A 15,614-nucleotide genomic window follows, 5' to 3' on the forward strand; every position below is an offset into this window, starting at 1 on the left:
TTCCTAACTCGGCATCGGTTTACTTCTCGAGGACAGGGGAAACAAAGGAATACAATGCTATGTCGCTTGAAATAATTCTCGTAAAACTTAGATACTTTTCACTATTTCTTTATTCACAAGACAATGAGACTTGCTATGCTCGTCGCACAAATCATAAATACTACCAAGATGGCTGCCTTTCAGCACCCAAAATTACGTCCATCCCCTACAAGGTAACAAGTGAGAGAGTATCCTAACTCCTTCTTGGAGTATGAAACAAAAGAGAATCCAATATGAACATTACAGAGGTTATATTCTAGATTCCTCTCAATTTAATCTTTGGCGCAGACTTTAAAGTATTGTATCTCTCTGCGTCGTAATGTGTCATTACAACTTCCCCCTGCTGTATACTGTCACTAGAAAATTTTATTTGGTTTACAGGATACAGTAGTCGACCTCGCAATTGATGGGTTTGGGGTCTTTTATTTACACACTTATGGCACTGTGAATTCTTTCGTATTACTGAGTGTGTGTCAGTTTTATTTGGAATTCTTATGCTAATATTTACAAACCTTAATCCTAATATACAAACTTTTGATTTATACTGTGAAAGCAACATCATGTAGTAAAGTTTATAGAATATAATATACAAAGAATACAACATTATTTACAAATGTTTCCTTCCTCATCAGAGGTGTATTGCTTTCCGTGTTTATTCTGGGGCGGCAAGCTTTGTTCGCTGGCCCCACTGTTGAATATGGGAGGGCGATACGCGCACCTGATTGTTTAGTTGTTCGTTTGTGGGCGACGTTGGCTGATTGCGCGCCAGTGTAGTAAATCTCCAGTGTGCGGGCACCGTCTACACTTCAGAACCTCAGTATGCATGTGGCTTCTGTAGCTCCCTCCAGTACTTTGACCGGATATGTCATTTTAATATGTTCCCCGAAGAACACACCACTCTATGGCCTAGGAGGGAGACGGTCCGGTAGATGCACATCCAAGTAAGAAGCGTGCCATGTCAAACTTGTATGGCATTGTCTTCTCTTATTATGTCGCCATGGTCGTTTGACGATACAAGGTTCAATTTTCGATGCCACTTGTTTAGGATCGCTGACACTTGCAACGTAGCACTATTTTGCACAAAGTGGTTCAAATGGTTCGGATCACTATGGAACTTAACATCTGAGGTCATCAGTCCTCTAGAACTACTTAAACCTAACTAACCTAAGGGCATCATACACATCCATGCCCGAGGCAGGATTCGAACCTGCGACCGTAGCTGTCACACGGTTGCAAAATGAAGCGCCTAGAACCGCTAGGCCACTCCGGCTGGCACTATTTTGCACAATTTTTATTTCTATACACCACTTTCATCTTTTTCACTACACTGTTTTCTTCACATTAACCCCTTTTACGTATAGTACCGAGATTCATTCCCCTCCATACTTCTGGTCAATGCACATAAGTATTCACAAATTTGTAAGTCACGCGATTTGGCATGAAATACAAAATACAGCACATACAATGGAATAACATATAACACATACAAGACATTGTTTACATCAATTACAGGAAAAATTATCGACGAAAATTCCAAATTTTTTACCAGTCATAGAGGCGATATAGTCTTGTAATTTACTGACACAAGCCCTTTGTCATTAATTAGTAGGAAGAAACAAGTCCATTGTTTTCATTCTTGAAGTCGTGTGTAAGTTAAGGTTTACCTTACGTTACGTGTTCTTCATACGAAACGACATGCATCAGCGTGAAGAGAATACACTTGTAGCCTCTCCACTGACGCTTGGGAATGGAATTTTCTATCTTCTACTTAGGTTAATGGCAACGACTACGTGTATTCTACTGTTTGTACGTATAAAATCTGAAAATGCATGAAATAATCATTTATATGTAGCTTAAGTCTAATATGTACAGTGTTCGTGCTTGAGCAATTTCTGATGTGTTTGTAAATCATTCTAACAAAACTTCTTACATTAGCATGGACATATAAACATAAAATCTTTATGTTCAGTGTGTAACTGCTATTACTATGTACAGTGTTTCACAATAGCGACACGCCCATGCGTGCGTGCATCATCTTCAATTATTAAAGTGCGCTTATAGTCATCTTGTGTTATCATGAGAAAAAATATAAACATTTTAACGCATCAGTTGTCATGGAAATCTATGTACACGAATAATTCGACTTTCATAACTCTGATCCTGCATACGATTCTGTGTGACGGTAAGCGATTCCTTTCGTTTACAGGTCGTCGATCACTTTACTTACCTGTTCTCGTATAGCGGCGATAAAATTTTCATTCTTTGTGACTGTAAATCGTGATACGTATGAAAAACATTATTTTGACACGATTTATCATTTCATGTTTGAAGTGTGTAAACTTCCTTCTGCATACGCGAGTGAAGTATCGCTAATGTTGCACCGTGTATCAGGTTTTTCGTATTTTCTCGTAAACTCGTAGAGTCTTACGGTTTTAATTACGTTGTTCTTACTGTTTTAATTACGTTGTTTCTCGACGTTAGGTATACATATTTATACGAGGTTGTGTTAGAATTTGATTTTTCCTTATACACTCCTATGTTGTGAAGGTTCCGTACATGAACAGTGCTTCTTTCGCCTTTCGCATGTTCATACAAACATTTATACACACAAAAAAGTATCTATCACTATAATATACACTTTACTGGTGGGGGCCCTTTCTCGGTACCCTGCACCATTCCCTCAATATTCCAAAATAATTCACAGTGTGCTGAGCATCGACCTCTCATACTAATAATACGTACAACTTAATGTTTATTCTGACATACATATCTGACTTACGGTCTGCTAATGCGCAATCATTCCATATTTTCCTCCTTTACACTTTAGCTTTCGCTTTCGTACATGTACCCTCGGGTATAGCTTATATATTCTACATAATTGTGTGTTTTCTGAGTGCTTTAGGTGTTTCCTAACGTTAATATGTTCCTCTCTCTCTATAAAACCTAGGTATTTGCTTTCAGAGCGATTCACGTTCATTACTTATGTTCCATAGATCTGTTTATTATTTTCTTATTTTAAAGCTTCTGTCATTCGCTTCTTTAGTCACAAAAATTCACGTGTTTATCTTTTGTTTATTCTGAAAATCGCTCGCTACTTTGTAATGTAAATGTATGTGTCATCTCTTTGCTTTCCTCTTTGCTGCTAGCCTTTCCCTGCATGTAATTGTGTGTTGTTCACGTGTACATAGCCTTTCTTCCGGTTATATATCTGCACTATTTTTTTCTACTGTGCTGTTTTCTTTCTCCTTCCGTACAGCTAGTCTTACCTCTAAGATCTTACTCATTATAATGTAATGTTAAAATACTGTCCATGACCAGTATGTACTTGTATGTTCACTTAATACTGCGTAGTACCAGCTTATAACTAAAATTTCTAAGCTACTATTTACAAGAATTATGTATCCCTATCTTTCTTGTTTTTGAATGACTTTCGGCACTGTGTCTCATAGTAAGCGTAGTGTCAAAACATTAATTAAACGTTCCGTGCATGCGTGCTTATGTACCACGACTGGACTGCAGGCACGGGGAAAACTCCGCATTGTTGGTGAATATTACTTGTAATAGCTGCCATCGCGTAATATGGGTCACGTGTCGTCTGGACTCGACCACGCATGCGCCTTCGCGCTTTGTATATACTCAGCTGATCGCACAGGGGAGGGGGGAATATTTCTCCTTGGCTGCCTACAGCGCGTCCAATGCCCTCGTCTTGCCATGCAGCTAGCGTGTGCTCAGCTGAACGTTGGACTGCAACTTTGACGCGATTTGTTGCTCGTCACAAGCGAACAAACAATGACTTTCCCGGTGATTTGTCATTGTTCCTCGCTCCTAAATAACTGAGTTAGACTTCAAAGGTACCGTATGGTTTATTTTATAGTGTTAAGATTCACAGTAACACATGTTTCGTTAGGTATGCTTAACTATGCGTTTCAAAGCTGGCATATGCCCGCAAGTTTCGATGTTTAATTGAAACTACAGTTATGGTTTCTGCTTTAATGCGCGTTTTTCACCCACTAACTGTCTTTTTGAATGTACTTTTTAAATTACGAACACAGAATATTTTTTCCGTATTCGCAAGTTTCTTATGCTAATGACAGTAATTTTACTGAATGTTAAAATGTTGTATATTTTCTGATTTAATAATACAACATACGACATTTAATGGAAAAATTCCCTGATATCTTTGTGAGGGTATAACCCTTTCACCTTGCCCGTTCGTGAGTTACCTAACAGATAACATCCTGGGTGAGGTTTGTCTATTGTAAGGACTGCCACTTTTTGTTTAATGCCTTAATTTTAGAGGATTTTGTGTCGGTACGTAAAAATACTTCCTAATTCTGTAACCTTTCTTATCTTTTTGTTGAACTGTTTTCTCCTTATTTCTGATTGTTCTTCCATCTATAGTAGGCTAATGCTTGTCGTACCTTTTCGTGTAGTGTTATTTCTTTTGTGCCTAATTTAGGTAAGGGTTTAGCCCATTCGTCAAGTTCTATGCCTTGAAATATTAACTCTGTAGATGTAAAGCCTGTTAAAATATGAATTAAATTATTTACAATATGCTGAAAAGGGGCTAAGCGTTCTACCCATTTTGTCTGTTTATTTGGTATATAAGTTCTTGTAAAGCGATTAAATTCTTTAAAATTTCTCTCCATCAGGCTCGATTCTGGGTGAAATTTGGACACTAATATATGTTGTATGTTTTGATATTCGAGAAACGTTTTCCATTTATTACTAGTGAAGCTTGTTGCATTATTAGTTAATATAATTTTCGGATTTCCTACTCGTGGTACGTAATCTTCGATCATGCGTTTGATTATTGATCCCGACATTACTACTTTTATAGCACACATTTTTAAGTACTTTGTGAAGACATCATAAAATGTGAGCACGTATCTAACTCCTCCGCTAGCACGTGGATATGGTCCTGCTGCGTCCACGGAAACTAGTTCTCTTTGTCTAGTTGGAATGATGGGGTGTAATACGTCCAAACAAGATCTATTAAAATGTTTAACCTTCTGACATATTGTACACTTCCTTATTATTTGTTCAATCCTGCGGGAAGTAGCTATACGTTGATATTTTCGCTGTACATATTGATACCCTATAGTGTCCCCATACTCTATGTGTGTGTCTTATCAAATTGTCTATGTATTCATCCCGGATGCATACACTTCAGATGTTGGATTGTGGATTGCGCCTGTAGAAAAGAACATCGTTTGACACTGTGTAATATTGCTTCAAGGTACTATTGTCATCTGCCTGCAAAATGGTTCAAATGGCTCTGAGCAATATGGGACTTAAATTCTGTGGTCATCAGTCCCCTGGAACTTAGAACTACTTAAACCTAACTAACCTAAGGACATCTCACACATCCATGCCCGAGGCAGGATTCGAATGTGCGACCGTAGCTGTCACGCGGTTCCAAACTGAGGCGCCTAGAACCGCACGGCCACACCGCCCGGCCATCTGCCTGCAATTTTTGTATAACTTGTCTCCATCTGTTGTCTTCCTTTTGTACTTTGCTCATGTCTTCACACATGTTTCTGTAATGTGGTTGAAATGTGCCGTCATGCATCAGAAAAACTCTAGAATCGGAAGTCTGCTCGATCAATTCATTGAACTCGCTCAAGCCTTGTGGCAAGCGCGATAATGCGTCGGCAGTTACAATCTGTTCCACCTTGATATAAACTATCTCGAAATCCAATCCCTGGAGTAATAAACACCAACGTACAATCCGTGTGTGCCGCAATTTACATGTGAGTAAAAACGATAATGCTTGATTGTCACAAAACACTCGTGTCTGCCTTCCCCACAGATAGTACTGGAACTTGCAGAGAACCCACACTACAGCTAACGCTTCAAGTTCCGTTGCCGAATAGGTCCTCTCGCATTCCGTTAAAGTTCTACTGGCAAAGCTAATTATGTTTATCTTCTGTTCTCTATTGTCATCTACTAATTGGAACAGAGAAGAGCCTAATCCCTGACATGCAGCGTCCGTGCTCAAACAAAAGTTGTAGTTCATGTCAGGATGCTTCAGACTGGGTGCATTTATGAGTGACTGCTTGATGTTAACGAAATCTTCGTCACATTTTTCTGTCCACAACCATGTGGGGTTTTTCCCTAACAGGTTGAGTAGGGAATCACTATTTCGTAACTGTTTGGGCACGAATTCTCGAAAAAAATGACGTGACCCCTAGAAAAGCTTTCAACTGTTTACGTGTTTGTGGTGAGGGGAAATATTTTATGGCATCAAGCTTTTTTGGATCTGGTAAAATTCCGTCTGGTGAAGTAATGTGGCCTAAAAATGTTATTCGATCTCTTACGAATTCGGACTTCTTAAAATTTGCTGTGACGTCATATTCTCGGAACTTTGGAATACCCTGTGTACCAATTCTACATGCTCTTGCCAGGTCTCCGTGGCTGTCAATAGATCGTCTACATACAACGTCACTTTGCTAATGAGTTTTGGACCCAATACTCTCTCTAAATCCTCTATAAACACCCCAGCACTTATATTGAATCCGAATGGCAGTACTTGGAACTGATAGCTTCTGCCAGCATGAATGAACACAGTATATTTTCAGCTATCATTGTGTAGGGCTATTTGCCAATACGAAGCCTTAATTTCAACGGATATTGAATACTTCACTCCATGGAATTTAAGCAACTCCTCATCTAAGTTTTCTGGCCTAGTGCGTATTGGTATGATGATCTTATTAATTTCCCTCGCATCAAGTACTAATCTGGCTGATCCAAATGGCTCTGAGCGTTACGTGACTTAACTTCGGAGGTCACCAGTCGCCTAGAACTTAGAACTAATTAAACCTAACTAACCTAAGGACATCACACACATCCATGCCCGAGGCTGGATTGGAACCTGCGACCGTAGCGGTCGCTCATCTCCAGCCTGTAGTGGCTAGAACCGCACGGCCACTCCGGCCGGCACTCTGACTGACCGTCCGGTTTGCTAACAGCTTGTATGGGGCTGCATCATTGTGAATGCGAAGATTCTATCACCTTCCACAGAACCATCCTATCTATCGCCTTGCGAACCGCCTCCTTCTTTGCCGAGGGTACCGCATTGGATTTATGGCAGCACGTTTTATGTGGGTAGACTTCCATTTTGTATTCATAATTTTTGATTACTGTCGGCTGTTTTCGAAAAATGTCTCGGTATTCATAAATAAGGTCTGCTAATTCATTTTGTTAAAGTTCTGAAAGACAAGTGGATTTTCCAACCTTCTCGAGGACGGCCTGTTCATTAATTATTTCTGTGTGTAATTGTTCGGAAAAAGGAATATCTATCATTAACACTTGTGGGTAAACTAATTTTTACTTCAGCTTCTTTCTGTAATTGGCCATTACGCTCTATTGTTGACTTTAAAAGATTGACCTTCACACTATGACTGCCCACTCGGAAAGTCCACTCCCTATGTTGATGTTTACTTTACACTGCCGGAAAACTTCTACACCTAAAATACAATTGACGATTAACTGGTCAACGATTGATAATGAACAGTTTATCGTGACGTCGATAATGGTAAGAGGTATTGTGTCAGCACTTAATACTTTTTGACTTGTTACCTACAGCTGTCAAAATTTTACGATTTTCCGTTGGCAACACTGGAACTTTTAATCTTTTCGAAACTTCTTTAAATAAACTGTTAGAAATAATATTCGTAGATGCGCCTGTATCTAAAATTCCGTTGGTAATTATACTCCCTATCTTTGCTGTTATCACAGCCTGCACGAAGTCCCTTACCTTTTTCAGTGCTTTCATCTCTTCTTCACATAGATCTTCATCTACGGTAGCATCCTGATCATATCTTAAAAACAGTTGTTTAAGATGTAATGTGTGTATGTCTGTGCCCCCTGTTGTCAAATCGGTCGGTCGGTGGGGGCTCATTGCCACCGATTGTTGTCTACCGGGGGAGACAACGGCTTTGCTTGATTACTGTCCGTTACCTCTACGATGTGTACTGAGTGGTTATCCTGTCGCCAAGTAGTATCCGGACCTCTGCTTGCAACATTTTTTGCGGCCGGCCGTCGCTATTTCTCCTTTGTCGGTCATTTCTATTACTGTAACTATTGTAATTTTCATTCGTGGGCCGCCTTTCATCACGCGGGCCTGACCAATAATTCGCCTGATTTCTATTATTCCCATACCGGCGTGGACCGTAATCTGTATTATATCTTCGGTCGTCACTTCTCTGTGGCTCCGAATTCCTCCGATTTCCGTAATCCCGCTTTCCATCATTTGGGCTTGCCGCAAACGGATGCCAACTGTGTTGGTTTTGTCCACTGCCATTAAAATGATTTCCGTTACCGTTGTTTTTATTGGTTCCGAAGTGCTCATTCCGATTACTGGTGCTCGGCTCTTCTTCATATTTTAGATCAATTGATCAAGCACGGAAAGAAAGTATTCAAGGTAGTTCTCCGGTATGGTTATCAAGTTTTCGCGTAAGTTAGCGGGGAGTCGGGCTTTCAGAATTTTGAGAACATCTACGTGCGGTATTGGATTGTTCAAATAGCGCGTCTTATTCAAATATTTTTCAATATTCTTTCTCAACCCGCTGTGTTTGAGGTTGAACGGTTGTGGGTTGAATACCTCAGGTTTTATTCATTCTTGGACCCCCAATAGACTAATATTTCTCCAAGAAAGCCCGTTCGAATTGTTCGTAGGTGGCGCACAGTTCAGCCATGTCTGTGGCCCACAAAAGTGGGTCGCCTTGTGTGAAGCCTACTACATATCTAATTTTCTGTGCCTCAGTCCAGTTTCTTGGTAAGACATTTTTAAAATGAATACTACTGGATGAGTTTTTCTAGATTCCGCGGAGAAAACTGGAAAATGTCTATTTTAATAGGCTGTTATCGACTAGAATCGTCGAGATATTTATGCATTCTTTAAATATGAAATATTCTTTAAATATGAATAAAAGTGAAACAGTCCATATAAGACAAAGTGTCCGACAGTGTCCGCTTACAAGATTATTGATGAACATCTTTAGCAAATCGAAAAGTGTAAGTAATTAGGGGTAATTCTAAGAAGCGACATGAAACGGAGCGATCATGTAAAATCAGTACAAAGGAAAGCGAATGGGACACTGAGATTTGTTGAAACGTTGTGGGAAAATGCATTGTATCTGTACAGGAAATCGCATAGAAGCATGCAGCGCCGCGTTTGGCGAATATCCATTGTTTGCCTGTGCCGGTGCGTGCACATACGCCGGACTGGGCGCTTGATATTCTGCGTTACTGACATTGTAATCTGGCACAGGCGAATACGTGTCACGCTGTCTGTTGCTTGACGTAGGCAAATCATTTGAAACACACAGTGTACCCGCAACTTCCTTACGCGTTTGCCCTCGGCTACTTCGAATTCATTACCTAATTTTTGAAAAAGCTTTGTTTCCCGGTCAATTATTGATTCTCACACATTATCGATTTCTAAAGTTCCAGTTATTTTGATGATCTCCGCGTTAATATGTCGAGTCTCCTGTTTCAGAAGACCGACTTCTTCGTTAAATTTATTAACTTGGTCAGGTATTTCTTCACATATGGTCTGTACTTTAAATTGAATAGCCTCTACGTTTTCATGTATTTCTTTTTGTACCGTCTGTGTTTGATTGTGTGTTTCTATGATTGCTGACAGTTCCTGTTTGTTTGTAAGATCTAGAAATTTGTTTTCTAAATCATTTGCCAATACATTATATACACCATTGACTGTTTTGATGACTGTCTTCGATTTTTGGTCGATTTCATCGGTGAGTTTATTAAAGCGCCGATCGAAATGTTTATGCATATTTTCAGATTCCGTGTTTAACTTGAAAACTGCTGTTGGAACCCAGTTTCCGTGCTTGACAATTTTGTGTTTGTCGAGTTGTGATTGATCTATAATCAGATAATTGCGTGCTCTCGTTTGACATCAGACTATATAATGCCTCAAGCGTAAATGTCGAAGGTGTGTTTGAATTTATGCTATTATTTCTAACCATAGTTTCTCTGTCACGGTCTGATTGAATCGCAACCAGGCTAGGTTGACTGATTTCACGCGAAATATTTTCATCTCATCTGGTAATCGATGCTTAATCGACTATGTACAAGGTTTCATTTGCAAGTGGTTCGTAATTGTTAATCGCTGTGGATTGCAATTGAATTGTATGTACTTTTACGTTAAGTTGTGCTGAAAAACTAATTGCGTCATCATTTACGTCACCATTGTCAAAATCAGTGACGTGTCCATGAACATTTGTCAAATTAAAATTCTCTGATTCCATTGTGAATATATTATTTTTGTCTGGTCTTTACTGTTAATCTAAACCTTTAAATTCTATCACAGATGAATTAATAAAACAATCTCGCGATAGTTATTTGGTTCAAATTTACAAGATGGCGCACTACGTCTTCTAATTCTGCGAGTATTGAACATAAAAATGTAATTATCAAAGTGTCCTTGTGCGCTGCCACAAACACTTCCAGGATTTAATATGGAAAGGAAAAGGTTCTGCTTTAAGTGGAGCTAACCCAAGGTGCAGCCGCTAATCGCGTTTGCGCTATCCTACCTCAATTCCGGCTGAGCTGCGTCACCAACGATTACGTTAGTTTTGTAAATCCTTGTCCTTGTTCCTTCTGGTTATTGTGCCATCCGTTTATACAATTAATATTGTTTCACCTTTTCGTTATTTTCCATGTGCGTCATGTAACAGAGAAACAGTAGTTAGTACTAGTACAATTGTAGTAAGTAGTACACCAGTCAAGTACGTACTCTTTATTCCACCAGCACTGTCCCCGTCAGTGGTCCCCAGTGTGGCGAAATTAATAATTTTTTTTAAATTTATTGATTTTATTGAAAATAAATAAATTATGGATATGGATCAGAAACTTTAGAATTTTTGAAAGGCTTTTATACGGACTGTATTGACCGGCTTGTCATTTCTCTCTTTACTTATTCTGATCATCACTAAACTTACACTCAATATCTTAGCGCAACATAATCTGACTTTCAGTAATCTCTACAAAAGAATGGTCTTGACTAACAATAACCTATACCTTTCATGAATCACTTACCTCACAAAAATCTTCGTTACTCGAACTACTGCAATACAGCGAGCGCCAATACTGCCAGCCAAATAAAAGATTCTAACTACTGAAGGCACTAACTACTGATAGGCATAGATAGCAAATGAAAGATTTTGGTAGAGAACACGCAATGTATTTACCTTAATAGAGTTCAAAAGTTCAATAAATATATATATATATATATATATATATATATATATATATATATATATATATATATATATATATATAAGCTCATGGCATCCAGTCTTACAAATTTCGTTTTTCTGACGGACACACGTCCAGATCGACCGCTCTCAAAACTCTCGCATCTCTCTCCCCACATCCAACACTGCTGGGGCCACCTCCAACTGCGCAACGCTACGCGCTGTTCACATCCAACTGCCCAATACTACAATAGCGAATATTCCAAGAATGCCAAGCAGCCACAAATTGCACACAGCACAGTCAGTGATTTTCATACAGAGCGCTACGTGGCGTTACCAGCATAACAACCTAAACAGCCGACTTACATTGCCCACATGCTCCCCACAAAAATTTTACAAATTGTTTTGGGCAGTGCCCAATACATATTTATTAAAATTTTTATATACAATAACAAATATATCAAATGCACGCAATTTTTGTTACAATGTTGGTCAAAAGCAAAAATTGTTCTCATAAAGACAGTCCTGAGCATTCATCACAGTAGTAATTGAATTGCACAATTCTGATCAGTAAAACATAATTCACACGGAAATAGTGTATTTCCATGCAGTCTTGAAGAAGTAGTGTTGTTCTTCCGATGGAAAGACAGTGCTGACTCTTGACATGCAGGCGGGTAATGGGCCACAACAGATCAAACACACAGCAGAGTCAGTCGAAGTTTTGAAGAATATTGGTAGGTAAGTCATCACAGAGCATACCCACTGTATTCCTGGTAGAGATTATGGTATTGGTTTACCACCGCAGGTGCAGACCCACTGTAGTCCTTGTAGAGGCAAAGGTATTGGTGGGCCACCAATGGTGCAGTCCCACTGTAGTCCTTGTAGAGATAATGGTATTGGTGGGCCACCACTTGTGCAATCACAAACAAAATTTTTGAAATGTCCTGAAAACCAGCAGTGCTGTTAACGAGTCCCTTGCTGAATTATCAACATGCGTGCAAGCAGTAACAGTACCCATTTTTAACTTCTCACATATTATGCTTATACTATGACCAACAGAAAAGTGTGTAGTGAAATGAAACTTAATTTGAGGAACTGGTGTCTATACAATTATAAATTTACAACATAAGAATACAATTACAGCCGGCCGCAGTGGTCTAGCGGTTCAGGCGCTCAGTCCGGAACCGCGCGACTGCTACGGTCGCAGGTTCAAATCCTGCCTCGGGCATGGATGTGTGTGATGTCCTTAGGTTAGTTAGGTTTAAGTAGTTCTAAGTTCTAGGTGACTGATGACCACAGATGTTAAGTCCCATAGTGCTCAGAGCCATTTGAACCATTTTTAGCCAATACAATTACAGAGGTACAAAATACATAATTAAAGAACATAATAGTACAGATAATATTTGTAGTAATAAGGGCTTTGCAAAAGAATAGAAATAAACATATACATCAGTGTTACAAGAATTATGACATAATACATAAAAGATCAGAATAGCTTTCGAAACATCAACTTTATGCATGAGCATTGAAACAGAACAGAATAAATAATGCCTAAACATCTTTACAAAGTAAATAATACAGTATTAGAAAGATTCTACAATATAACTTTTATCAGATAAACACATAAAGACAGGATGAACACAAATACACAAGGGTACACAAACACATAGCTGGATAACACAAAAGGAAAGGACAGGGTTTGCTCTGCTGCAATATTTATAGTATTTGATTTGCAAACAAAATTTTCTTTACTTCTTGGAGATCTCCCTTAGATCATGATTATTCCCAAAAAGTCCTATCTATACCTGTTGTCCCTAAACCCTACTGTTTTCTTCATATCCTCTTTCAAAATAATTATTTCTCATTGTACAATATTCCCTTTGGCCCAAATATTTTTCGTATAACTTCTCAATGCGTTTCTTCCCTTTTCTCCATAGTTAGTTTCTTATATAGTATCCCCACCCCCCCTCTTAGGCTAACTTAAATCTACTGAGCTCAGACAGATATACTAAGGGAAGAGGCAATGCAACAGCACGTACAGCAATGACAAAAAATGGAAATTGGCAAAGCTAGCAGAACTATACCTAAATTAGCAAAGCAAATGCAACATTACAACTAATATGAGCCAATGAGCAGCAACAAGAAAAATAAATCAGTAGTAGAACTGGCTTAATACAATATAAATTCAATAGAACTATGCCTGGCAAACAGCAGCAGCAAATGCAATATCTTGTATCTAAACATGACAAAGCTCAAATAGAAAAACTATTACAATAAAGATAGTAAATGTCTAATACCTATGTCAGATCTTAACACTAGAGTGATGCATCACAAAACTCACTCTACAAAACAAGTAACCAAATCGTTGAAAAGATTAGGTACGCAATTCCTGTGAAGGGAAATGCCTATTTGTGCTCTCTTTTTTTTTAGGAAAGTAGATCATAAAGTTATTATTTACTGGGTTTGTAGACAGAAAACGTTTCTATTCGTAAATATATTAAATTTTATTTCAACCAATGCTGCAGTGCAGCTAGAAACTAGATATTAAACAAAATAGTCAAATGTGTACATAAGACAAGGTGTGAAACGTGATTCACTAGCCCTATGGCATCTCCCAAGGCACAAAAAAATCTCTCAACTAGCAAGACAATAGACGTAAAATGTTTCTCATCATTTCGTCAGGTATTTCAGTAAATATCAGAAATTATGAGTTCCAAAGTCTAATCATATGTTTTCAAATATGAGCGTGTCGTATTTGCGATGCTTTCTCCAAAGAAATGTCAATAGCGAGGTTAATGGCTCTCCTTTTTTGTTTTTGTTGTGCCTCTGAAAGGCACGGCTTTTTTTTCCAGGTGACTGTTGCATAGCTGGGCGCCTACAGCGCATTACATCAAGATCACTTAGCTTTCTTACCAAAATATTTATGACAGCAGTTTCCGCTACAGTGACAGTTTGATGCAAATAAAGTTTCACAGGTCGAGAAATTACAGACGAAATGTGTAGAAACGAAATCTCATGAATAGCAGTGTTGTGATACATTCACGCATGGACACACATGTCAAAACTCTTAATTTATGATTCTTGGTTTCCAGCATCCTTTTTCACAAACCAGAGTCTCTAACTTCTATTCATTATTCATATACACATAAACATGTAACAACATTCCTCATATAGCATCATTGATCATAAACATGTCTCACCAGCATAATAAACATTGTCATTGTAATAACATCATCATAAATAAGCAAATACCATATCAGCAAGGGCTCCTAGCGCTTGTCATCCGCTTAATACACAAAGTAGGCGTGTACCCCCTGAGGATTAATGTAACTATTCCCTCAGGTGTTACAGATCACAACAATGGAATGAAATGTATCATGGAAAACCTTTGTATCTTTGTAATTCAGAAATCTTTAAAAATGTTTTAAGTACAAAATTAATTACTCAAATACGTGTACTGTAGCGCTAAACTGTGTGTCTTGTTGTAAGATGACCTCTGTCATAACTTAAGGGTAAAAGTGAGCCAAGTGTCGTAATTATAGTCGCCCATAAGCATAGTTCTGTAGATGTCAATGTACTTACCTCGTCTTAAACAAAAGTGAAATGCTTTGCGTATAGATATCGTAGTTATTACGTACATTACTGTGATCAAGAAAGTACTATACTGTAACGTGTTGTTGTGCTACGGAAAAGGCTGCCTCATTGTAGGTATACCATCAAAATTACTACTAAAACATGTTTTACTTTTCAAAAGAATTCAGAAATACTGTGTAGATATAAAACAGATACAGCACAAAAGCAATAATATAAATTGTATCTCTCATTAGTAGCGTCGTGATATAATCGTATAGCTGTCAAACAGACAAAATACTAAGTCATCTGTAATCTCACAGAAACTACTTTAAATCCAGAATGTATCTTCCAGTAAACCATAATGTTACATTAAAATCTCATTAGCAGTACCGGTATATGCTCTAAATATGTCGTTACATAGTCATGCAACGAACAAGCCAGAATGTACACACAGTAACACAGTGTCGTCGGTTCACTATAACAATGCAATCATAATTACTGTTTAAATAGGTTCTCTAGGTTCTTGATAGGATAATTAAACATAAAGCATAGTTACAAGTTAAAAGTTTCTAAGTGTGACAAAGAGTACTAGTAATGTGAAGTGAAAGATTTTATGGAAAGTACCAAGTTAAAAAGTAGATTATCTCTCAAGAAACGGTTTTACACGTGAAATGTGGTGCAGTCCTTTACTCTTCCTAGTACGCAGAGTTTCAACTTCAACGCAATTGTCATGTGGTATACGTCGGATTCTGTAAGTTCCATTGTAGATCAGAAAGAATT

This window comes from Schistocerca piceifrons, chromosome 2 (genome assembly GCF_021461385.2).
Source record: "Schistocerca piceifrons isolate TAMUIC-IGC-003096 chromosome 2, iqSchPice1.1, whole genome shotgun sequence".
NCBI classification, from domain to species: domain Eukaryota; kingdom Metazoa; phylum Arthropoda; class Insecta; order Orthoptera; family Acrididae; genus Schistocerca; species Schistocerca piceifrons.